The following is a 24,270-nucleotide window of genomic DNA, read 5'->3' as shown; positions in this document are numbered from 1 at the left end:
CTGAGGGTAATATTATCTTGCCCTGCCTGCCTCACAAATTTATAGATATGAGATCTTTGACCTATTGCCTTGGTAATTTGTCTTACAAAGAAGGACAATATTATTTGGGAATTATGGCTATGTTTTCAGAGAGCAAAAAGTATCCCAGTCTTTGTGACCCACTGTTCAACTAGTTTACAAGTATAAAATAAGAAAAACGTGGTAGAGAAGAATTATTGTATCAAAGTATTAGGCAATTTTAGATACTGAACCTTGGCTTTTGTATTCAAAGAAGAGTTTTGCCACCATATTAATTAATGAATTTTGGAAGGCAGATTATATCAAACAAGTATATAAGCAAGTTCTCATTCTGTTTCCAATAGGAATCACCCTGTAGTCTTCATTGAAGAATAAAGCTTTGGGATCTTGCCTAACTTCTGTTTTTGGCCATTGACAGGGATCTTTTTACTAGTACCATCTACTTCTGATAGCTTCACCCTGAGAGTAGGAGCTCATTCTTGTTAGTTCTTATTTACATTCTGGAAATTGGTCAGAATTTTACAACATCAAAGGGCACAGGAGAATGTCTATTCTAATCTATTCATGTTATACACAAGGATAATTGAAAACAAAGATGTTCAGTGAGTTACTCAAGGTCATTTAGGCCATTACTGGAATAGTTTCCAGTTTTAGAACTCTTGCCAATATATGCTGTATTTAAAAAATCACCTCTTCCTCCAATTTTGTTTATGCCTGATTTTCTCATGACTCAAACTTTTCTACTCAAAAGTAAACTGCCTTTGTTAGCCTGGCAATGTCTTTTCTCTTTAAATTTTAAAGTGGACAGTTGTGATGCCAAGTAGTGTCATAATTCTAAAAATTTATTATTACTGACTGTCTCAGTTTTCATATAGAGAAGAATTGTCATTATTAGAGAGTTGATGCAAAATTTCGTTTTTGAGGTAAATTTTGATAGAAGATAGGTATTCAACATTTCCTGCTGATTAATTTATGAACTATTTGGTTAATAGAAATACTCTACAACTCAGGGACAAAACATCAATAATTTATTCTTACATATGCGTCTGTAGGTCAGCTCATTCTGCCGAACTAGGCTAGGCTCAGGATGTGCTTGGCTCAAAGTCGTAGGTCAATTCTCTGTCTTCTGTATATGTCTTATACTTAGACCAGCAACTGCCTGAAGCATGTTCTTAGAATAAAAGTCAGGAGAACAAGACCAATAGTGCAGTATATTTCAAGCCTCTGCTCACATGTCTCTGTTAATGCCCCCTTGGGCAAATCTCATCATATAGCCAAATCCTGTGTCTCAGGAGTAGGGAGGTATAGTCTGCTAACATGAAGTCATCATCAGATCAGTCAGCATAATATGATAATTAAAAGCTTAGACATTGGAGTGAAACAGACCTAGATATCAATCCTGGCTCTACCATTTACTATGGTGACATTGGATGAGTTTCCTAACTACTCTGGTTCTCAAGTTTCTCTTCTATAAAATGGGCATGATATAACATTTCTCTTGTAGTGAACATCAGTAATACACATAAACTACAGAGTGATGATTCAATAAAGTATAACTGCTATTTTATTACTGCTGCTTTTACTAGTGTCCTATAAGACACATGGATGCTGAATAGTAGGACATTTATGCATTTGGCTGTGGAAACTCTAATTCTTACTATTAACCTACTCAGTAGGGTGATCTCTAGAAAAAAAATCCTGCCTCAAAATGTACTTTATGGGGCGCCTGGGTGGCTCAGTTGGTTAAGCGACTGCCTTCGGCTCAGGTCATGATCCTGGAGTCCCTGGATCGAGTCCCGCATCGGGCTTCCTGCTCAGCAGGGAGTCTGCTTCGTCCTCTGACCCTATCCCCTCTCAGGTATTCTCTCTCATTCTCTCACTCTCAAATAAATAAATAAATAAAAATCTTAAAAAAAAAATGTACTTTATGTACTCTCAAAATTGGCCAAGCTATTGTTCTGGCAGGTCTCTTGAAGCTCTAGAATCCTCGCTTCTACATATTTTCCTAGTTTTATAAAAAGAAGAGAGTGACAACTCTCAAAGAAGATGATTGAAGTTGAGAAGTAATGAATCTACAAATGACTGTGGATCAGTGACCAAACAGAAAAACCCCATACACAGAGATTTAAGAATTCACATCACAGCATTTCTTCTCCCCCAACCCTTTGATAGTATTAATTCCCTATTCCCAAACTCCCCATGGACACACAAAAATATCAACAGCCTACATAAAGACAACAATGATTAAAGTGGCCAATTCTAACACAAACAATTTGAATCATTCCACAAGATGACACTCATACTGGGTGTTAGGCTCTCTTGTGAAAGAAATTGCAAGGTTTTATATGGTTGTAGAATAACCAGAAATATGACTTATGTTTTCCAGCTTCCGTAGCTGACTTCAATGATCTTGTAACAGGCATGAAAAAGGCAAAATGCTGTACTGCCATTTGAACGAAGCCATCACCAAGGCCTCATGGAAAATGCAAAGTAAGTAACCACAAAGGCTTCTATTTTGAATGAACTCGTGGAAATTTTATATGTGAAAATAGTATTAAAATTGTAAAATACATCACTGTGGGTGTGTTAGAAAACAGCTGGTCTTGTTCTTCCCCTTCCCACATTTCTACATTATTCCATATGCTGTGATAACTACACACACACACTGTTGTTATCAGAATTTTATTTTGTTCTTGTTGTTATGTTTAAGAGTTTTCCAAAATAATCTCAAATCTCTTGAATCCATCTGGAACATTATCTGGAATACCAATATATCACAAATATATTAGACTGAACCATATAAGATTTCCATTACTTATGTAAAAATTGCCAAATACCAATAATTTCATGGTGTTGACTACTAGATAACAATGTGGTTGGGGATAGAAATAAAGTGGGGAAGGGACATGCATTGGTTCTTAAATAGTGAACAAGATCCAAGTAGACTATTGGTGGGGAAGTCCTTCTAGGGACCAGCACACCCTGTTTGCACAAAGACTATTCAGAATGGAACAAGTCAGTTGCCCCACCCCTGGTGTTCCCAGTGACAGAGGCAAAAGTTAACCATCCTTGCTAGGCAAAGATGTCCATATTCCAAGAGAGAAGATGACAAGATACTTACCAATAGCTGCTTAAATTACTTTTATTAATTCCAATCCACTTGTGATCAGTCTGGGTACTTGATAGAATAGTGTCAAGTCATTGAGCTCATATTCTTCACAAATAATATTTGTATTCTCTTGACATTCGGTTTATTGAAGGAGACAGTATAGTCTGTTGCCTTATCCCAGTCAAGTTATCCACCACAATTTCCAAGGTATAAAATGTGCTCAAGCATGATATAAGGCTAGTCACTAAGCAACCAAATCAACAATAGAATCACAGACAGAGAATATATTGCAGTAATTCTATGCTGTATTAAATATAAATGATGACAAGCCTTAGATTCCAGGTCTGACAATGGTAGGCAATGAGGAAATCTGCCAGAAGAAAGAAGAATACTATGTTGATAATATTGCCATGTAGAATGGAAGTAGGTGGTTTGAAGTCGGAAGAAACTTCGTACATATGTATTTATATTTTATGTCTTCCACTTAGTGTATTACCACTGAAAGAACAAATCAGCAATAGAATATTTTAAAACCTAATTGAAGATGGGTCTAATCTTGAATCCCCACATGTTTTGATTTTTAGCTTTACCAATACAAGTAATCTTGGATTATAGAATGGACAAGGCACATTTGTTTTTCTGAGTATTTTTGCAAAATATATGATGCATTTATTCAGAAGATCAATTTTTTCCCAAAAAGTTTCTGAATTTATGATACTGAGAAGTCCCCCAAGTGTATATTCTTGTTCATCTCAAAATAAGGCAAAAAAAAAAAAAGTTTGTTTTAAGCTAGATGCATTGAAGTTCCCATGGAGAAAATGAAAAATAAAATAAGCAGTGCAATCTGGGCTTCCTTACCTTATTAATAAATAAAGTCATAATAGTTTGCTTATAAACAAGATTCTACAACTGCATAAGTGATGTCAAGTTAGAAAATAGTTACATTTATTCAGATAAACAGTGACTTTTTTTTAAAGTAAGCTTTATGCCCAACATGGGGCTTAAACTCGTGACCCCGAGAGATCAAGAGTTGTATGCTCGGGGCGCCTGGGTGGCTCAGTCGTTAAGTGTCTGCCTTCGGCTCAGGTCATGATCCCAGGGTCCTGGGATCAAGTCCCACATTGGGCTCCCTCCTCGACGGGAAGCCTGCTTCTCCCTCTCCCACTCCCGCTGCTTGTGTTCCTGCTCTCGCTATCTCTGTCTCTGTCAAATAAATAAATAAAATTTAAAAAAAAAAAAAAAAAAAGGAGTTGTATGCTCTACTGACTGAGCCAAACAGGCACCCCCAGATAAACAGTGACTTGGACAATTACCACAGTAAATTTACTAGTGATTTTCAGAGGTTAAGTAGTCTATCAACTTGAAGAAATAAAAATCAACAACCATAAAATCTTATATAATCTGGGAAAATATGTTGAACCATGCTTATTTCTAGGGATAAATTCTACTTGACCATTTTGTTTGATTCTTTCAATATGCTGTTGAATTTAATTTGCTAGTATTTTGTTGAGAATTTTTGCACCTATATTCATCAGGGATAGTGGCCTGTGGTTTTATTTTCTCATAAGATCTTCATCTGGCTTCGGTACTGAGGTAATGCCAGCATCATAAAATGAGTTTATGAGTTTTCCTTCCTCTTCTATTTTTGGGAGAGTTTGAGCAGAATTCTCCCTAAATGTTTGACAGAATTCACCAGTGAAGTCGTCTGTTTCTCAGCCTTTTTTTTGGTGAGTGGTTTTTGATTACTGATTCAATCTCCTTACTCGTTATTGGTCTTTCAGATTTTTTTATTTCTTCACGTTTCTGTCTTGGGTTGTATGTTTCCAGGAGTTCATCCGTTTCTTCTGGGTTGTCCACTTTGTTGGTGTGTAATTGTTCCACCTTCTCGTGATCCTTTGTATTTCCATTATATCAAGTGTGTCTACTGTATCAGGCTGCTTTCTAGCAGTGGCACAGCTGCAGAGGCCTGGGCTGGCTGCCAGTAAGGGTCCTGGTCTGGGAGTGGGGTAGCAGAAGGGACGGAGGCAGGTGGCAACAGCAAGGACAAGTACCTGCAGGGCAAAGACTGGTGAAATCTGCAGGGAAATGGGTTTCTTCGACCTGGTGAAAGCTGCTGGGATTGTTTGCAGAGCAGGTCGCTGGGAACAGAGGTAGCTCCCACTGTGTGGCTGATACCAGTAGCCCCTGTTTTTCTTTCTTATTCCCAAGATTCTATACATCTGAGGTTGGTTGGTCTCTGGGTGGGGTGAAATTGAAGCAGGTCCTTTGTGGGGTGCTCTAAAAGGGTGGAGAACTTGATTGTTCACTCTGCTCTCCCTTTCCTGCTGAGAACAGCTCTTTCTAGCTGGAGAGTTCCCTTTGGCATTGAACAATGCTTGTTTCAGGGATGAGATAATGTAGGCAAGTGAACCTGTTTTTCTTTTCCTTCTTATGCAGTTACTCTCAAGTTTTTGTTTTCCTGTGTTGCTGAAGTTCTTAAAGGGACTACACAGCTCTTCTAGAACTGTTTCTGTTCATAGATTGCTATTTAATTGTTGATCATTGTGGGGAGATGGAGGCTGGGATCTCCTACTCCACCATCTTGGTGACATTAGAAATTGATTTCTTTTATTCATTGTTTCATTTAAAAATATTTAGTGAATGTCACATATGTATATGGTACTGTGATAAAATGAAGCTTTAGTCTAGGAATTACTTGGGTTTAAGGTCCTGACCCAACTCATCTTTGACTCTTCTAGCCCTTGAATAATATAAGGAAAAAGTAAAAGGAAACATACAGGGGTCTGGAGGTGAAAAGAGAATAAAAGAGGAGAAAGGTAGTAAGGGAAAGGAGCAAAAGGAGGATGAGAGGGCAGAAATGTTCCTTGGTATTTAGAAAAATGGTTTGTGTCAAAAAAAAAAAAAAGACATGATCTCCAAGGCCACTTTTTTGCTCACTACATATGTAATCCTTGGCCTTATTTCCCTCATTTGAATAATGGGGATAATATCCACTTCTTTCTTATGTGGATTAAATGAGATCATTACTACAAAGTGTCTGGCACAAAATCAACACTCAATACATAATAGCTGTTACCTAGTTAGATATATCTTAGGAGTCAACTCTCTTCAGACATTTCTTAATCCAAAATCCTTGATGATACTGTGTGAGGGGGAATCAAGACCAAAACAATCAAGTCTGAGGAAACGGTAAAATTAAGTGAATTCACTATTAGAAGATCAAAATAAGTCACCCACATTACAGAGATAGAATAATAAACTCGAAAAGAGTAAGCAACAATGCCAATAAGACAGAATCTACTAAAGGAATCAAAAGAAAAACAAGTAGGGCCATGAGTGTCAAAATCAAGTAAGGAAGACTCGAATACATAAGGGTCTGAAAATTTGTCTTTCCTTCCATTCCATATTGCTCAAACTCTCATTCCATTAGAACTCTGGGTCCTATTTTGACTACGTTTGTTTAAAAGGATGAAGTGAGGGGTGACTGGGTGGCACAGTTGGCTAATCGTTGGACTCTTGTTTTTGGCTCAGGTAGTGATCTCAGAATTATGAGATCAAACCCCGTGTCGGGCACCATGCTCAGCGAAGCATCTGCTTAAGACTCTTTCCTTATCCCTCTGCCCCTCTCCCCACATCTCTCAAATAAATAAATGAATAATTAAAAAAATAAAATAAAATGAAAATAAGGAGCACCTGGGTGGCTCAGTCAGTTAAGCATTTGACTCTTGGTTTCAGCTCAGGTCGTGAGATCAGATCTTGGGATCCCTGGCATCAGGCTCCATGCTCAGCAGGGAGTCCTCTTGAGTTTCTCTCTCCCTCTCCCTCTGCCCCTCCACTCTGTTTGCATGCTATCTCTAAAATAAATAAATGAATCTTTGAAAAAAAAATAAAATAAAAAAATAAAAATAAAAGGATGAAGTGAAACTGGAAAACTTTAGGAATGAATGATAGCAATGGAAATAAAACCTTATAAAGAAATGATAGAAACAATTTACATCATTTGACTTAGCAAATAGCATTTTACGAAGTGATACAATTAGTACTCAAGATAATTAACTTCACTTTTTTTCCCCTAAACATCAAAGTATTTATTTTCCAAGTCCATGAAAAAACAGAAATAAAAAAGAGGAAGAAAAGAAGTGGGGTGGAGAAAGGTCAAATTAAAACAAGAATTTCAGTTAAAACTAAGAAAGAACTAGATACATAATAAACATGGGAGGAAGTGGCCTGAGGGGTTTTGTTTGGGATTTATTACTTTTGTAGCCTTTAGCATGTTTACAAAGAAACTACTGTTTGTCTTAGACTATTTATATAAATGTTTTTGAAAGGTGGGAAGCTATAATAATGAATCTCTTATTTTGTGCTTAATAATTTAATAAATCACCCAATCATCTCAAATTCACTAATCATGGAAGAAACAAGTAACTGTGTGCTGTAGAAAGAGTTGTGTGGTATAATAGCTATGAAACTAGAGGAGAAATTAAAATCCTAATTAACATGATTATGTGCAACTGCCAGACAATGATAGTAGCTAATATTTTTGAGTACCAATCCCTGTCAAGGATTACGGTAAGCCCTTTAATGCATGTTTTTAATTCACTCTCACAAAAACTTTGAGTCAACCTGTATTAATATTGCCATTTTACAAATGTAGAAGAGTGTTAAAGAAGGGAACACAGACAATAAATATGAGAGCTGGGATGTAGGCCCAAGTCCAAGCCCAGAGCCAAGGTCTTAACATTAAATCATGCTGTGTTAGCCTAAACCAGGGGTACTAGCTTTGATATCCCTTCAAGGCCAAGACTAGTGTAAGAGAAGAATGGCCATTTGCAACATGGAACAGAAACTAGTATAATTTGTTACTTCTTTTAAAATAATCAGCCTGGGAGGAGTTAAGATGGCAGAGGAGTAGGGGGACACTAAATTCATCTGGTCCCTGGAGTTCAGCTAGATAATTATCAAATGTTTCTGAACACCGGCAAAATCAATCAGAGATCTGAGAAAAAGAAATGCTGCAATTCTACAAATAGAAAAGTGACCACTCTTTGGAAGGTAGGAGGTGCAGAGACTTGAATCAGGGGCTGTATATTGGAGGATATATATACAAGGGGAGGGAGCCTGCTTAAGGAGGCTACTGCAAAGTATTATCAGCGGTGGAGTGCAAAATGGAACTTTTAGAAGTCTGCTACAGTGGGGGATGTCCCTGGCTTAAAGGTGCTCAGATGGCAAAGTGGGGTGGAATCCCAAGTGGGATAGTGTGGTCTCAGGATCCCCAGGGTCACAAGAAGAGCAGGAGTTCCTGAGTGCAGCAGAGTTCCCAGGCATCAAAGCAGGGAAGTCAGCTGAACAGCGAGTTTAGGCACCAGTTTTCTGCTCTGCGTTGCCATAAACTGCAAACCGCTGCATGATTGTGCAACCATTCTCTGGGCAGAGGCCCAGCAAAAGACAGAAGCATGGCAAGACCACCTTCCCTCCCCCGGGAGGAATAGCATGAGTCCTAAAGCAGCAGAATACACATTCTTCTTGAGTGTACATGGAACATTCTCCAGAACAGATCACATACTGGGTCACAGATTACGTATCAACAGGTACAAAAGATTGAGATTATTCCATGCATATATTTAGACAACAGTGCTTTAAAACTTGAAGTCAACTACAAGAAAAAATTTGGAAGGACAACAAATATATAAAGGTTAAAAAGCTTCCTACTAAAGAATGAATGGGTCAACCAGAAAATTAAAGAAAAATGTTTAAAAATACATGGAAACAAATGAAAATGAAAACACGACTGTTCAGAAACATTGGGATGCAGCAAAGGCGGTCCTAGGAGGAAAGTATATAGGAAAACAAGCCTTTCTCAAGAAACAAGAAAGGTCTCAAATACACAACCTAACATTATACACCTAAAGGAGCTGGAAAAAGAACAGCAAATAAAGCCTAAACCCAGCAGGAGAAAAGAAATAATAAAGATAGAGCAGAAATCAGTGAAATAGAAACCAAAAGAACAGTAGAATAGATCAGTGAAACTAGGAGCTTGTTCTTTTAAAGAATTAATAAGATCGATAAACCCCTAGCCAGACTTACCAAAAGAAAAGAGAAAGGACCCAAATAAATAAAATCATGAATAAAAGAGGAGAGATCACAACCAAAGAAATACAAACAATTATAAGAACAAATTATAAGCAATTATAAGGCAACAAATTAGGCAATGTGAAAGAAATGGATGCATTCCTACAAACATATAAACTACCAAAACTGAAATAGGAAGAAACAGGAAGCCTGAACAAACCAATAATCAGCAAAGAAATTTAAAGCAGTAATGAAAGATCTCCCAACAAACAAGAGTCCAGGGCCAGATGGCCTCTCAGCAGAATTATACCAAACATTTAAAGAAGAATTAATACTTATTCATCTGAAGCTGTTTCAAAAAAATAGAAAGGGAAGGAAAACTTCCAAACTCGTTCTGTGAGACTAGCATTACCTTGATCCCAAAACCAGACAAAGACCCCACCAAAAATGAAAATTACAAACCAATATCCCTAATGAAAATGGATGCAAAAATTCTCACTATTAAGATACTAACTAATAGGATTCAATAGTATGTTAAAAGGATTATTCACCAGGACCAAGTGGGATTTATTCCTGTGCTGTAAGGGTGGTTAAATATGCACAAATCAATCAGTGTGATATACCACATTAATAAAAGAAAGGACAAGAACCATATGATCCTCTCAATAGATGCAGAAAAAGCATTTGACAAAATACAGCATCCTTTCTCCATTAAAACTCTCCACAGTGTAGGGATAGAAGGAACATACCTCAATATCATAAAAGCCATCTATGAAAAACCCACAGCAAATATCATCCTCAATGAGGAAAAACTGAGAGCTTTTCACCTAAAGTCAGGAACATGACAGTCAACATAGGATTGAAAGTCTTAGCCTCAGCAATCAGACAACAAAAAGAAATAAACGGCATCCAAATCGGCAAAGAAGAAATCAAATTTTCACTCTTCACAGACGACCTGATACTCTATGTAGAAAACCCAAAACACTCCACCAAAAAAATTGCTAGAACTGGTACAGGAATTCAGCAAAGTGTTGGGATATAAAATCAATGCATAGAAGTCAGTTGCATTTCTGTACACTAACAATGAGGCAGAAGAAAGAGAAATCAAGGAATAGATCCCATTTACAATTGTACCAAAAAGCATAAGATACCTAGGAATAAACCTAACCAAAGAAGTTAAGGATCTGTACTCTGAAAACTCTAGAACACTTATGAAAGAAATTGAGGAAGACAAAAAGAAATGGGAAAACATTCCATGCTCATGGATTGGGAGAATAAATATTGGTAAATGTCTATACTAGCCCAAGCAATCTACACATTCAATACAATCCCTATCAAAATACCACTGGCATTTTTCACAGAGCTGGAACAAACAATCCTGAAATTTGTATGGAACCAGAAAAGACCCCGAATAGCCAAAGGAATGTTGAAAAAGAAAATCAAAACTGGTAGCATCACAATTCTGGACTTCAAGCTCTATTACATAGCTGTCATCATCAAGACAGTAAGGTACTGGCACAAAAACAGACACATAGATCAACGGAACAGAATAGAGAACCCAGAAATGGACCCTCACCTCTATGGTCTACTAATCTTCGACAAAGCAGGAAAGAATATCCAACGGAAAAAAAAGACAGTCTCTTCAACAAATGGTGTTGGGAAAATTGGATGGTCACATGCAGAAGAATGAAACTTCTGGAGGGGTGGTGGGTGGGGGGATGGGGTAACTGGGTGATGGGCATTAAGGAGGGCACTGGATGTAATGAGCACTGAGTGTTACATGCAACTGATGAATCACTAAATTCTACCCCTGAAACTAACATAAAAAAATGAAAAAACAAATAACCAGGCCTTTTCCTCAGGAATCCATGTCATGCTCTAAGATGAAAAACTTGGAAATATTGAGGATCTTATTTCATTTTCACCCACCTATCTTGTTATGGTGCTCTTTGTTATTTACAAATTAATTGGAAATGTACCAACAAATAGAATAGTCTGTGGCTTAAGTACTCATCAAAATTTTTAAAAATATGTCTGCTAGCTAAGTCTCAGCATTCTCAAATACAGTTAACCTCCATGTCGTTAAGATGAAATTTTTCCACAAAAAAAATAGAATCTATTCTTTTACTTATATAGAGAAAGAATCTATTCTTTTACTTATAAAGAAAAAAAAAGCATTGTATGTATTATCAAGTTTGAGAAGTAGAACCTATTCTTTTACTTATAGAGAGAGGAAAAAAGAAAAAAAACATTGTATGTATTATCAAGTTTGAGAAGCAGCATATTTTTTTTCTCTTAAGATAAAGGGGAGTTTTGTGTGTGTGTGTGTGTGTGTGTGTGTGAGAGAGAGATAGAGATCTCTTCATTTTTAAAAAAATTTTTATGCTTCTTTTTTTTCTTTCCGACTTTTTATTTAAATTCCAGTAAGTTAACATACAGTATAGAATTGAGTGATCCAGTACTTCCACACAACACCTGGTGCTCATCAAAAGAGGTACAGCCCTTAATCCCCATCACCTATTTCACCCATCCCTCCACCCACCTCTCCCTTGGTAACCACCACTTTGTTCTCTATGGTTGAGAGTCTGTTTCTTTGTTTTCCTGTCTGTTTCCCCCCCTATGTTCATTTGTTTCATTTCTTAAATTCCACATATGAGTGAAATCATATAGTGTTTGTCTTTTTCTGGCTGATTTATTTTGCTTAGCATTATACTCTTTAGCTCCAACCGCATCATTGCAAATGGCAAGATTTCATTCGTTTGATGGCTGAGTAATATTCCATTGTATATATATATATGACCTCTTCTTTATCCATTCATCAGTTGATGGACACTTGGGCTCTTTCCATATCTTGCCTATTGTTGATAATGCTGCTATAAACATCGGGGTGCATGTATCCCTTCAAATCAGTCTTTTTGTATCCTTTGGGTAAATCCCTAGTAGTGCAATTGCTGGATTGTTGGGTAGTTCTATTTTTAACTTTTTGAGGAACCTCCATACTGTTTTCCAGAGTGGCTGCACCAGTTTACATTGAGGGGAGTTATTTTTTTCACTGAATTATTAAACCTCATTCAGAACTACCAAGTCTAAATCTGAATGGTCAAACACACAGGCTATCCTCATCTGAGATCTCTGGCCTGAATCATACACCAAGCTGCTTCACAGTTCCATGCTGAATGTTTTACTTATATATTTTTTCATGGCAACATTTTCATATTTGAAGACTTTTTTCCCATGTGATGATGAACTGTGAAGATAAAATGAACTTTTTGTAGTTTGTTCATTGTCAAGTTTAGAACCAGAGTTCTCCCTTCCCATGCCACATAGACAGTTCCATTTTTCCTTAAAAAGTAAAAAAAAGAACCCCACTGTCAGCAAAGACAAAGCAAGACTCCAATGAGTTTTCAGAATTAAGTCTAGTATACTTTCCCAAAAGGGAAAAAAAATGCTCTGAGTTAAATCTGATTAGTATTTAAGTTACTATGTATTCGATAATACATTGAAAGAGACAAGCAAATGGTAAGGTTTGGATTAATAAATACAATCAATACAGACACTGTACTTTTTATTTTATTTTATTTTTTTTCTAGCACTCTTTTTTTTTTTTTTTTTTAATTTTTTTATTCTTATGTTAATCCCCTTACATTACAACATTAGTTTTAGATGAAGTGTTCCATGATTCATTGTTTGTGCACAACACCCAGTGCTCCATGCAGAATGTGCCCTCCTAAATACCCACCACCAGGCTAACCCATCCTCCCACCCCCCTCCCCTCTAGAACCCTGTTTGTTTTTCAGAGTCCATCGTCTCTCATGGTTCGTCTACCCCTCCGATTTCCCCCGCTTCATTCTTCCCCTCCCGCTACCTTCTTCTTCTTCTTCTTTTTTTTTTTCTTAACATATATTGCATTATTTGTTTCAGAGGTACAGATCTGAGATTCAACAGTCTTGCACAATTCACAGCGCTTACCAGAGCACATACACTCCCCAGTGTCTATCACCCAGTCCCCCCATCCCTCCCACCCCACCCCCCACTCCAACAACACTCAGTTTGTTTCCTGCGATTAAGAATTCCTCATATCAGTGAGATCATATGATACATGTCTTTCTCTGTTTGACTTATTTCACTCAACATAATACCCTCCAGTTCCATCCACGTCGTTGCAAATGGCAAGATCTCATTCCTTTTGATGGCTGCATAATATTCCATTGTATATATATATACCACATCTTCTTTATCCATTCATCTGTCGATGGACATCTTGGCTCTTTCCACAGTTTGGCTATTGTGGACATTGCTGCTATAAACATCGGGGTGCACGTAGCCCTTCGGATCCCTACTTTTGTATCTTTGGGGTAAATACCCAGTAGTGCAATTGCTGGATCATATGGTAGCTCTATTTTCAACTTTTTGAGGAACCTCCATACAGTTTTCCAGAGTGGCTGCACCAGCTTGCATTCCCACCAACAGTGTAGGAGGGTTCCCCTTTCTCCGCATCCCCGCCAACATCTGTCGTTTCCTGACTTGTTAATTTTAGCCATTCTGACTGGTGTGAGGTGATATCTCATTGAGGTTTTGATTTGGATTTCCCTGATGCCGAGCGATATTGAGCACTTTTTCATGTGTCTGTTGGCCATTTGGATGTCTTCTTTGGAAAAATGTCTGTTCATGTCTTCTGCCCATTTCTTAATTGGATTCTTTGTTCTTTGGGTGTTGAGTTTGATGAGTTCTTTATAGATTTTGGATACTAGCCCTTTATCTGATATGTCATTTGCAAATATCTTCTCCCATTCTGTCGGTTGTCTTTTGGTTTTGTTAACTGTTTCCTTTGCTTTGCAAAAGCTTCTTATCTTGATGAAGTCCCAATAGTTCATTTTTGCCCTTGCTTCCCTTGCCTTTGGCGATGTTTCTAGGAAGAAGTTGCTTCGGCTGAGGTCAAAGAGGTTGTTGCCTGTGTTCTCCTTTAGGATTTTGATGGACTCCTGTCTCACATTGAGGTCTTTCAACCATTTGGAGTCTATTTTTGTGTGTGGTGTAAGGAAGTGGTCCAGTTTCATTCTTCTGCATGTGTCTATCCAATTTTCCCAACACCATTTGTTGAAGAGACTGTCTTTGTTCCATTGGACATTCTTTCCTGCTTTGTCGAAGATTAGTTGACCATAGAGTTGAGGGTCCATTTCTGGGCTCTCTATTCTGTTCCATTGATCGATGTGTCTGTTTTTGTGCCAGTACCATGCTGTCTTGATGATGACAGCTTTGTAATAGAGCTTGAAGTCCGGAATTGTGATGCCACCGGCTTTGCTTTTCTTTTTCAATATTCCTCTGGCTATGCGGGGTCTTTTCTGGTTCCATACAAATTTTAGGATTATTTGTTCCATTTCTTTGAAAAAAGTGGATGGTATTTTGATGGGGATTGCATTGAATGTGTAGATTGCTCTAGGTAGCATTGACATCTTCACAATATTTGTTCTTCCAATCCATGAGCATGGAACGTTTTTCCATTTCTTTGTGTCTTCCTCAATTTCTTTCATGAGTATTTTATAGTTTTCTGAGTACAGATCCTTTGTCTCTTTGGTTAGATTTATTCCTAGGTATCTTATGGTTTTGGGTGCAATTGTAAATGGGATCGACTCCTTAATTTCTCTTTCTTCTGTCTTGTTGTTGGTGTATAGGAATGCCACTGACTTCTGTGCATTGATTTTATATCCTGCCACTTTACTGAATTCCTGTATGAGTTCTAGCAGTTTTGGGGTGGAGTCTTTTGGGTTTTCCACATAAAGTATCATATCATCTGCAAAGAGTGAGAGTTTGACTTCTTCTTTGCCAATTTGGATGCGTTTGATTTCTTTTTGTTGTCTGATTGCTGTGGCTAGGACTTCCAATACTATGTTGAATAGCAGTGGTGATAGTGGACATCCCTGCCGCGTTCCTGACCTTAGGGGGAAAGCTCTCAGTTTTTCCCCATTGAGAATAATATTTGCTGTAGGTTTTTCATAGATGGCTTTTATGATATTGAGGTATGTACCCTCTATCCCTATACTCTGAAGAGTTTTGATCAAGAAAGGATGCTGTACTTTGTCAAAAGCTTTTTCGGCATCTATCGAGAGGATCATATGATTCTTGTTCTTTCCTTTGTTAATGTACTGTATCACATTGATTGATTTGCGGATGTTGAACCAACCTTGCAGCCCAGGGATAAATCCCACTTGGTCATGGTGAATAATCCTTTTAATGTACTGTTGGATCCTATTGGCTAGTATTTTGGTGAGAATTTTTGCATCCATGTTCATCAGGGATATTGGTCTGTAATTCTCCTTTTTGATGGGGTCTTTGTCTGGTTTGGGGATCAAGGTAATGCTGGCCTCATAAAATGAGTTTGGAAGTTTTCCTTCCGTTTCAATTTTTTGGAACAGTTTCAGAAGAATAGGTATTAATTCTTCTTGAAATGTTTGGTAGAATTCCCCTGGGAAGCCATCTGGCCCTGGGCTTTTGTTTTTTGGGAGATTTTTGATGACTGCTTCAATTTCCTTAGTGGTTATAGGTCTGTTCAGGTTTTCTATTTCATCCTGGTTCAGTTTTGGTAGTTGATACATCTCTAGGAATGCATCCATCTCTTCCAGGTTATCTAATTTGCTGGCATAGAGTTGCTCATAATATGTTCTTATAATTGTTTGTATTTCTTTGGTGTTGGTTGTGATCTCTCCTCTTTCATTCATGATTTTGTTGATTTGGGTCATTTCTCTTCTCTTTTTGATAAGTCTGGCCAGGGGTTTATCAATCTTGTTAATTCTTTCAAAGAACCAGCTCCTAGTTTCGTTGATCTGTTCTACTGTTCTTTTAGTTTCTATTTCATTGATTTCTGCTCTGATCTTTATGATTTCTCTTCTCCTGCTGGGTTTAGGCTTTATTTGCTGTTCTTTCTCCAGCTCCTTTAGGTGTAGGGTTAGGTTGTGTACTTGAGACCTTTCTTGTTTCTTGAGAAAGGCTTGTATTGCTATATACTTTCCTCTTAGGACTGCCTTTGCTGCATCCCAAAGATTTTGAACAGTTGTGTTTTCATTTTCATTAGTTTCCATGTATTTTTTTAATTCTTCTTTAATTTCCTGGTTGACCCATACATTCTTCAGTAGGATGCTCTTTAGCCTCCATGTATTTGAGTTCTTTCCGACTTTCCTCTTGGGATTGAGTTCTAGTTTCAAAGCATTGTGGTCTGAAAATAGGCAGGGAATGATCCCAATCTTTTGGTACCGGTTGAGACCTGATTTATGACCTAGGATGTGGTCGATTCTGGAGAATGTTCCATGGGCAGTAGAGAAGAATGTGTATTCCGTTGCTTTGGGGTGGAATGTTCTGAATATGTCTGTGAAGTCCATTTGGTCCAGTGTGTCATTTAAAGTCTTTATTTCCTTGTTGATCTTTTGCTTAGATGATCTGTCCATTTCAGTGAGGGGGATGTTAAAGTCCCCCACTATTATTGTATTGTTGTTGATGTGTTTCTTTGCTTTTGTTATTAATTGCCTTATATAATTGGCTGCTCCCATGTTAGGGGCATAGATATTTACAATTGTTAGATCTTCTTGTTGGATAGATCCTTTAAGTATGATATAGTGTCCTTCCTCATCTCTTATTACAGTCTTTGGTTTAAAATCTAATTTGTCTGATATAAGGATTGCCACCCCAGCTTTCTTTTGGTGTCCATTAGCATGGTAAATGGTTTTCCACCCCCTCACTTTCAATCTGGGGGTGTCTTTGGGTCTAAAATGAGTCTCTTGCAGACAGCATATCGATGGATCTTGTTTTTTAATCCAGTCTGTTAGCCTGTGTCTTTTGATTGGGGCATTTAGCCCATTTACATTCAAGGTAACTATTGAAAGATAGGAATTTAGTGCCATTGTATTGCCTGTAAGGTGACTGTTACCATATATTGTCTGTGTTCCTTTCTGGTCTATGTTGCTTTTAGGGTCTCTCTTTGCTTAGAGGACCCCTTTCAAGATTTCCTGTAGGGCTGGTTTTGTGTTTGCAAATTCCTTTAGTTTTTTTTTGTCCTGGAAACTTTTTATCTCTCCTTCAATTTTCAATGACAGCCTAGCTGGATAGAGTATTCTTGGCTGCATATTTTTCTCATTTAGTGCTCTGAATATATCCTGCCAGTCCTTTCTGGCCTGCCAGGTCTCTGTGGATAGGTCTGTTGCCAATCTAATGTTTCTACCATTGTAGGTTACATATCTCTTCTCCCGAGCTGCTTTCAGGATTTTCTCTTTGTCTGTGAGACTTGTAAGTTTTACTATTAGATGTCGGGGAGTTGACCTATTTTTATTGATTTTGAGAGGGGTTCTCTGTGCTTCCTGGATTTTCATGCCTGTTTCTTTCCCCAAATTAGGGAAGTTCTCTGCTATAATTTGCTCCATTATACCTTCTGCCCCCCTCTCTCTTTCTTCTTCTTCTGGGATCCCAATTATTCTAATGTTGTTTCGTCTTATGGTATCACTTATCTCTCGAATTCTGCCCTCATGATCCAGTAGTTGTTTATCTCTCTTTTTCTCAGCTTCTTTATTTTCCAGCATTTCATCTTCTATATTACTGATTCTCTCTTCTGCCTCATTTATTCTAGCAGTTAGTGCCCCCATTTTTGATTGCACCTCATTAATAGCCTTTTTGATTTCTACTTGGTTGGATTTTAGCTCTTTTACTTCTCCAGAAAGAGTTTCTCTAATAACTTCCATATTTTTTTCAAGCCCAGCTAGTATCTTTAAAGTGATGATTCTGAACTCTAGATCTGACATCGTACTAATGTCCGTATTGAGTAGGTCCCTGGCAGTCGGTACTGCCTCTTGTTCTTTTTGTTGAGGTGATTTTTTCCGTCTCGTCATTTTGTGCAGAGGAGAATAGATTAATGAGAGAACAAAATGCTAGCAGAGTAACCACGTCCCCAGAAAATATACTCTAAACAAATCAGAAAAGTCCTGAAGCAGTGGGATAAGAAGGGGAAAGAGAGATAAAAAAAAAAGAAAAAAAAAGAAAAAGATAAAGATAAAAACAACAACAAACAAAACAAAAGAACAACAACAAAAGAAAAACCAGAATGTGATCAAATATGATCTATATGGTATATAGATCAGTGCCACACACTAGATTTGGGGTGTGTTTTGGTCTTTTAGAAGAAAGTGTCTCCCAAAATTTTAAAGAAAGAAAAACTTATATATGTACAAAAATAAGGGTTGATATGATGAAGGGATGGAAAATGACTGTAAAAATGGAAATTATAAAAAATTTTATAAAAGGAATTGATAAGAAGTTGTTTGAAAAAAGAAAGAGGATTTAAAAAAAGAAAAAAGAAAAAGAAAAAAAAAGGGAGAGGATGTGATCAGGCAGGGGAATAGAGAACACCATATACTAGAGATTTAGGGTATATTTTAATCTGTTAGAAGAAACTATCTCAAAATTTTAAAGAGAGAACAACTTATATATATAAGCCAAAAATATGGGTAACTACTATGAAGGGATAGAATATGACTCTAAAAATGAAAAATAAAAATTTTTTTTTAAAAAAAGGGATTGATAAGATGTTGTTTGAAAAAGGGAAAAAGAAAAATTCAAAAAGAAATAAAAAGACAAAAAGACAGTTAAAAAAAAATTAACTTTAAAAGACTAAGGAATCATGGTAAAAAAGCCGTGAATTCTATGTGCAGTAGTCCCTTAGCGCTGGAGTTCTGCTGTTCTCATTGATCGGTAAACTTGGTCTTGGCTGGCTGTTCTCGCTGATCTTCTGGGGAGGGGCCTGTTGCCGTGGTTTCCAAATGTCTCTGCCGGAGGCGGAATAGCCCCGCCCTTGCCCCCTCCCGGCTAAGTCATCTGCTTGGGTTTGCTCTCCGGGGCTTTTGTTCCCTGCGAGCTTTCCGTACAGCTTTGGAGGCGGAGAGTGAAAATGGCGGCCTCCCAATCTCCGCCCCGGAGGAGCCGAGAACTCGGGGCCCCGCTCCTCAGTGAGCCCCCAGAGAAAAGCCGTCAGTCACTCCCGTCTCCCCGGTCTGCAGCTGCACTCCGTGCTCAACCGGCCTGTGACCACGCGCCTCCATCTCTGGCACTGGACCCGGTCTGGAGTCTCCAAACCCAGCAGATCCCTGCGGTGCACTCCCGCGCGGCTCCTCCCGGGGGAGGAAGGTGAGTCTCCCCGGATCTGCCGCTTGTTGGGTCCCTGCTGGAGGAGCAGGGGCCCGACTGTGCCGCGGATCGCGGTTAATGGCAACCCCAGCTGAGAGCCCGCGCCTGGGCTCCGCCTCTGCAGCCGGCTTCCCTGCTCCGATACCTGGGAGCTCTGCCGCCCTCAGGCACCCCCGGTCTTTCTGTGACCCCGAGGGTCCTGAGACCACACTGTCCCGGAGGGTTCCACCCCCCGCTTAGCCACCAGAGTGACGTCCCTCGGCGGAGCAGACTTTTAAAAGTTCCGATTTTGTGCTCCGTGGTTCCATCACTTGCCAGAAGCGGCCGAGGGAGGCCCCTCCCCCGCTGCCTATCCTCCCGAATATCGCCCCGGATTCACTTCTCCGCACATCCTACCTTCCAGAAAGTGGTCGCTTTTCTGTTCAGAGAGTTGTTGCTATTCTTTTCTTCGATCTCCTGTTGAGTTTGTAGGTGTTCAGAATGGTTTGATCCCTATCCAGCTGAATTCCTGAGAGGAGACGAAATCCAGGTCTCCTACTCCTCCGCCATCTTGCTCCGCCCCCCCCAGACACTGTACTTTTTAACTTTATTTATTTACTTGCTTACTTATTTGAGAGAACAGGGGGAGGGGCAGAGGAGAGGGAGAGAACCACCCCCACCCCCCAGCAGACTCTCTGCTGAGGGTAGAGCCCAACTCGGGGCTCTATCACAGGACCCTGAGATCATGACCTGAGCTGAAATCAAGAGTCAGATGCTTAACCAACTGAGCCACCCATCCACCCCTAACTTTATTTTTTAATTATATAAGTATATATATTTAAGATATACAATATCACGATTTGCTGTATGTATATGAAATGATTACTACAGTCAAGCTAATTACCATATCATTTCACATGATGTTTTATGAGCGCACCTGAAATTTACTCTTAGCAAATTTCTAGTATCTAATATAGTATGATTAACTATAATCATTGTGCAATACATTAGCTCTCTAGACTTATTCACCAATACTGATAATGACTTAAACTGTAATAACAAAGAGAAATATAAAGATACTAGAATAATGATTTGAAAAAAATTATTCTGTTTATTACATGATAGTTTCTTTTCATGAGTAAAAATTGCTAGATGCTCTATTTAAGCAGAGAAATCAAAATGAACTGATGTGGCTGGAACATCTCTTATTGCTTCTCTATCATGGCCTTCAGGATCAGTGGTGACTCTCCCATGTTTCATCCCAGGGCTATTTCATGTCACGTAGGAACATACATTTCCTTTATCCAATGGTGCAAATTCACATAGACTTTCCCATTTACTACTCCTGTCCTCTCTCACAGAATAGATGTTGTGACTTAAATCAGAATAGTAGTCCTGGAAATGGACTCTTAGAGGTAATTTGGAAGAAATAGAAGCACATCATTCTGACAAGAACCCTGGGGTTTTTATAGACAATTGGATTCAATCTTTAGAATTGATGAAATTAGTAGAAATCACAGAAGCTGAGCAGTTGCTATACTAGCATGAGTTTTTATTTTGGGTTTTTTTTTTTAAAGGGAATTTCTTTTATTTTTTTAAAGATTTTATTTATTTATTTGAGAGAGAGAGTGAGTGAGAGAGAGAGCACAGAGCCCCAGGTGGGGGTAGGGCAGAGGCAGAGAGAGAGGAAGAAGCAGGCTCCCCGCTGAGCAGGGAACCCGATGCGGGGCTCCATCCGAGGACCATGGGATCATGACCTGAGCTGAAGGCAGGTGCTTAACCGAATGAGCCACCCAGGCACCCCAGGTTTTGTTTTTTTAAGGAAGAATTCCATCATCTAAATAAATAGTGAATGTTTGACTATTTTGAACATCATAATAGAAATGCAACATCTAGAAATCTCTTTCTGTGTTAAAAGACTTTTCAAATCTCTGAAAATTATGTTAGGAATCACTACTACAAAATGGGATCACATGAATTTATGTTTATCCCATGCCATTAATCAAAGAAAGGCACATTCTACATCTTCTAATCTGCAGTTCTGTAAGCAAAGCGCAGGGATGGGTGCTCTAATTTGAGTGGATGGGGCTACACTTGTTTTTCCATTCAAATGGCCTACATTCGACATTTCTAGAAATTCTAATACTAACATTTGGATGCAGAGCCTTCATTCTCTGCTCATTGTTCAGTACTGTTAATAGTCACAGTATAGAGACAGATCTATTAAAATGATCATTTGAATGTTAATGTAGTTTAGAAACATGGGAAGATCATTTTGGAATTTTGAGGGGAAAATGTGTTAAACATCTTATTTGAGTGTAGAATGATACTCTTACGTTTTCTGCTGTCAATAAATAAAAAAAATCCAGCCACTAACATACTACTAAAATTTAAAATGTCTTTATTTTGGGGCACCTGGGTAGCACAATTGGTTGAGCGTCTGTCTCTTGGTTTCAGCTCAGGTCGTGATGTCAGGGTCCTGAGATCAAGCCCCACATTGCTTCAGATTCTCTCTCCCTCTGCCCCCCCCTCTTGTGCTCTATTTCTCTCTCTCTCTCTCAAATAAATAAATAAATCTTAAAAAAAATAAATGTCTTTATTTTGATACAGCTTGCATGCTGATGTTTTCAAATGATGTATATTAGTAGTTTTGATTGTGCACAACATTTTTTTCAGTGTCAGTGTTCAATTTTTATTAATGGGAAGGAATGTGATATTAGAATAATAGCATCTACTATTACCCTCAGAAAATTCCAGGATATGCTTGCTATGTTTTCTGCTGAAACTAAATTTTTTTTTTAAAGATTTTATTTATTTGAGAGAATGAGAGAGAGAGAGAGCATGAGAAGGGGGAGGGTCAGAGGGAGAAGCAGACTCCCTGCTGAGCAGGGAGTCCAATGCGGGACTCGATCCTGGGACTCCAGGATCATGACCTGAGTGGAAGGCAGTGGCTTAACCAACTGAGCCACCCAGGCGCGCTGAAACTAAATTTAATTTAGATGCTTTACCAATACATTTCCTGTTTCAGTTATTATATTGCAAAGTAACATTTTTTTAATTTTCATTGAGGTACAGAAGGTATGTGAGTAGAGGTAACATTATTTATAAAAATATCAGTAGACCGGGCGCCTGGGTGGCTCAGTTGGTTAAGCGACTGCCTTCGGCTCAGGTCATGATCCCAGGGTCCTGGGATCGAGTCCCACATCGGGCTCCCGGCTCAGCGGGGAGCCTGCTTCTCCCTCTGACCCTCTCCTCTCTCATGCTGTTTCTCTCTCACTCGCTCTCTAATAAATAAATAAATAAAATCTTTAAAAAAAATTAAAAAAAAAAGATATCAGTAGACCTACTGTAGAAGACCTAGACTTAATGCCTACCACTAATAGATTGTGCCTTCCTACTTTTGTGAACTTCAAGGTCCTAGAAAGTTCCAAAACTCAATGATTAAGATTTGAGAGAACATGTAAACATATATAATACTACAGATTTTTTCAATGTCAGATTGACATCAAATGAAAGCCAGTAGGAGAACCAAAGTCCTACAGACCTCAGTACAATTCCAGTTATGTACAGTTTAAGTGGCAAGTTGTTAAACAATTGAATAATTTTCTAAGTTTATATATAAAATTAGTCAAAGATTTATTCATGTCAGAGGCATCTGCTTAAATATTTATACTATAGAAAATACTGTCAAATCCTTAAAAATTGCAAATAGTCAGTAAACAAATATTTATTGGAGTCTTGCTATGTGAAGGATGTTTCTATAGCTGGAGATACACTGATGATGAAAATCAATATCCTTGTCCCCAAAGAGGGAAAAGACAAGAACTAAATAAGGTATGTAAGATGAACTCAACTACTGATGAATACTGCAAATAAAATAATGTGGAAAGAGGGACTGGTAGGCATTCTCTGAGGAGGTCCCCTTTGAAATGAGAACTGAACAATGAAAAGGAGGCATCCATGCAATGATTTGGGAGAAGAGTATTCTTGGTATGAGAAACATCACATGTTTAGACTTCGCCTGTTTAAGTATAAAAAGCCAGTATGGGTGGCCATATTGAAAAAAGGAAAGTGGAGGGAGAAGCAACCAGGGAGAGGCAGGGGCAGACAATGCAGGGCTTCTGAGGCCACTGAAAACAGGTTGGTGTTGATTCCTGTGGCTAAAGGAAGCCATTCGAGTGCTGAAGCAAAGCAGCACCATTATCTGCTTTACATTAGTTTCTGAGTATAAGGTAGGTGTGGCAGGGCAAAGAGGAAGCAGAGAAACTGTACAGGAAGGTGTTTCCTTACTGGAGGTGAGCGATAATGGCAGACTGGTCCAGACTTAAACTGTGCAGATGGACGTAAGTACAGTGGTCCCCCTCTTAGCCACAGTTCCACTTTCTGTGGTTTCAGTTACTCCCAGTCAACCATGGTCCTCATTCTGTTGTAGCATCAGAAGGTCAGTAGTAGCCTAACACTAGGTCACGTACCTGTGCCATTCACCTCACTTTATCTCATCCCGTAGGCATTTTATTATCTCACATTATCACAGGAAGAAGAAGGGTGAATATTAGATATTTTAAGAGAAAGAGAGACCACACTCACATAACCTTTATATTGTTATAATTGTTCTATTTTCTTTTTAGCTATTGTTAATAAACTCTGACTACACTTAACTTAAAAATTAAATTTTATCATAGGTATGTATGTATAGGAAAAAACACGGTATATATAGGGTCCAGTACTATTCACAGTTTCAGGCATCCACCAAGGGTCTTATAATGTATCCCCCGCAATAAGAATGGACTACTGTGGTCAGACTCAGGATGTACATTTTAGAGGTAGAGCTGATGGAGTATATAGATGGATTGGAGCTGAGATGAAAGGAGAAGAATCAAGTATGAACTCTAAGTTTTAGTCTGAATTGCTAGATAGATTGCAAATCCATTTAC

The 24,270-nt window shown here is 38.4% G+C and overlaps 1 protein-coding gene across 1 annotated transcript in view; it reads left to right on the top strand.

Annotated features, from left to right (window-relative positions):
* Positions 1–24,270, top strand: part of LOC123857294 (ribonucleoside-diphosphate reductase subunit M2-like) — a 226,472-nt gene that overhangs the window by 171,561 nt on the left and 30,641 nt on the right. Inside the window, 2 exon segments of the mRNA XM_064576729.1 lie at positions 2,405–2,508; positions 19,231–19,357. The gene's annotated coding sequence lies outside the window, so the exon portion shown is untranslated.

Source organism: Mirounga angustirostris, unplaced genomic scaffold, assembly GCF_029215605.1.
Source record: "Mirounga angustirostris isolate CCGP_5_RB_7025 unplaced genomic scaffold, mMirAng1.0.hap1 SCAF_13, whole genome shotgun sequence".
Classification (NCBI taxonomy): Eukaryota; Metazoa; Chordata; class Mammalia; order Carnivora; family Phocidae; genus Mirounga; species Mirounga angustirostris.
The sequence above is the reverse complement of the archived record's forward strand: the minus strand, read 5'-3'. Positions and strand labels throughout refer to the sequence as shown.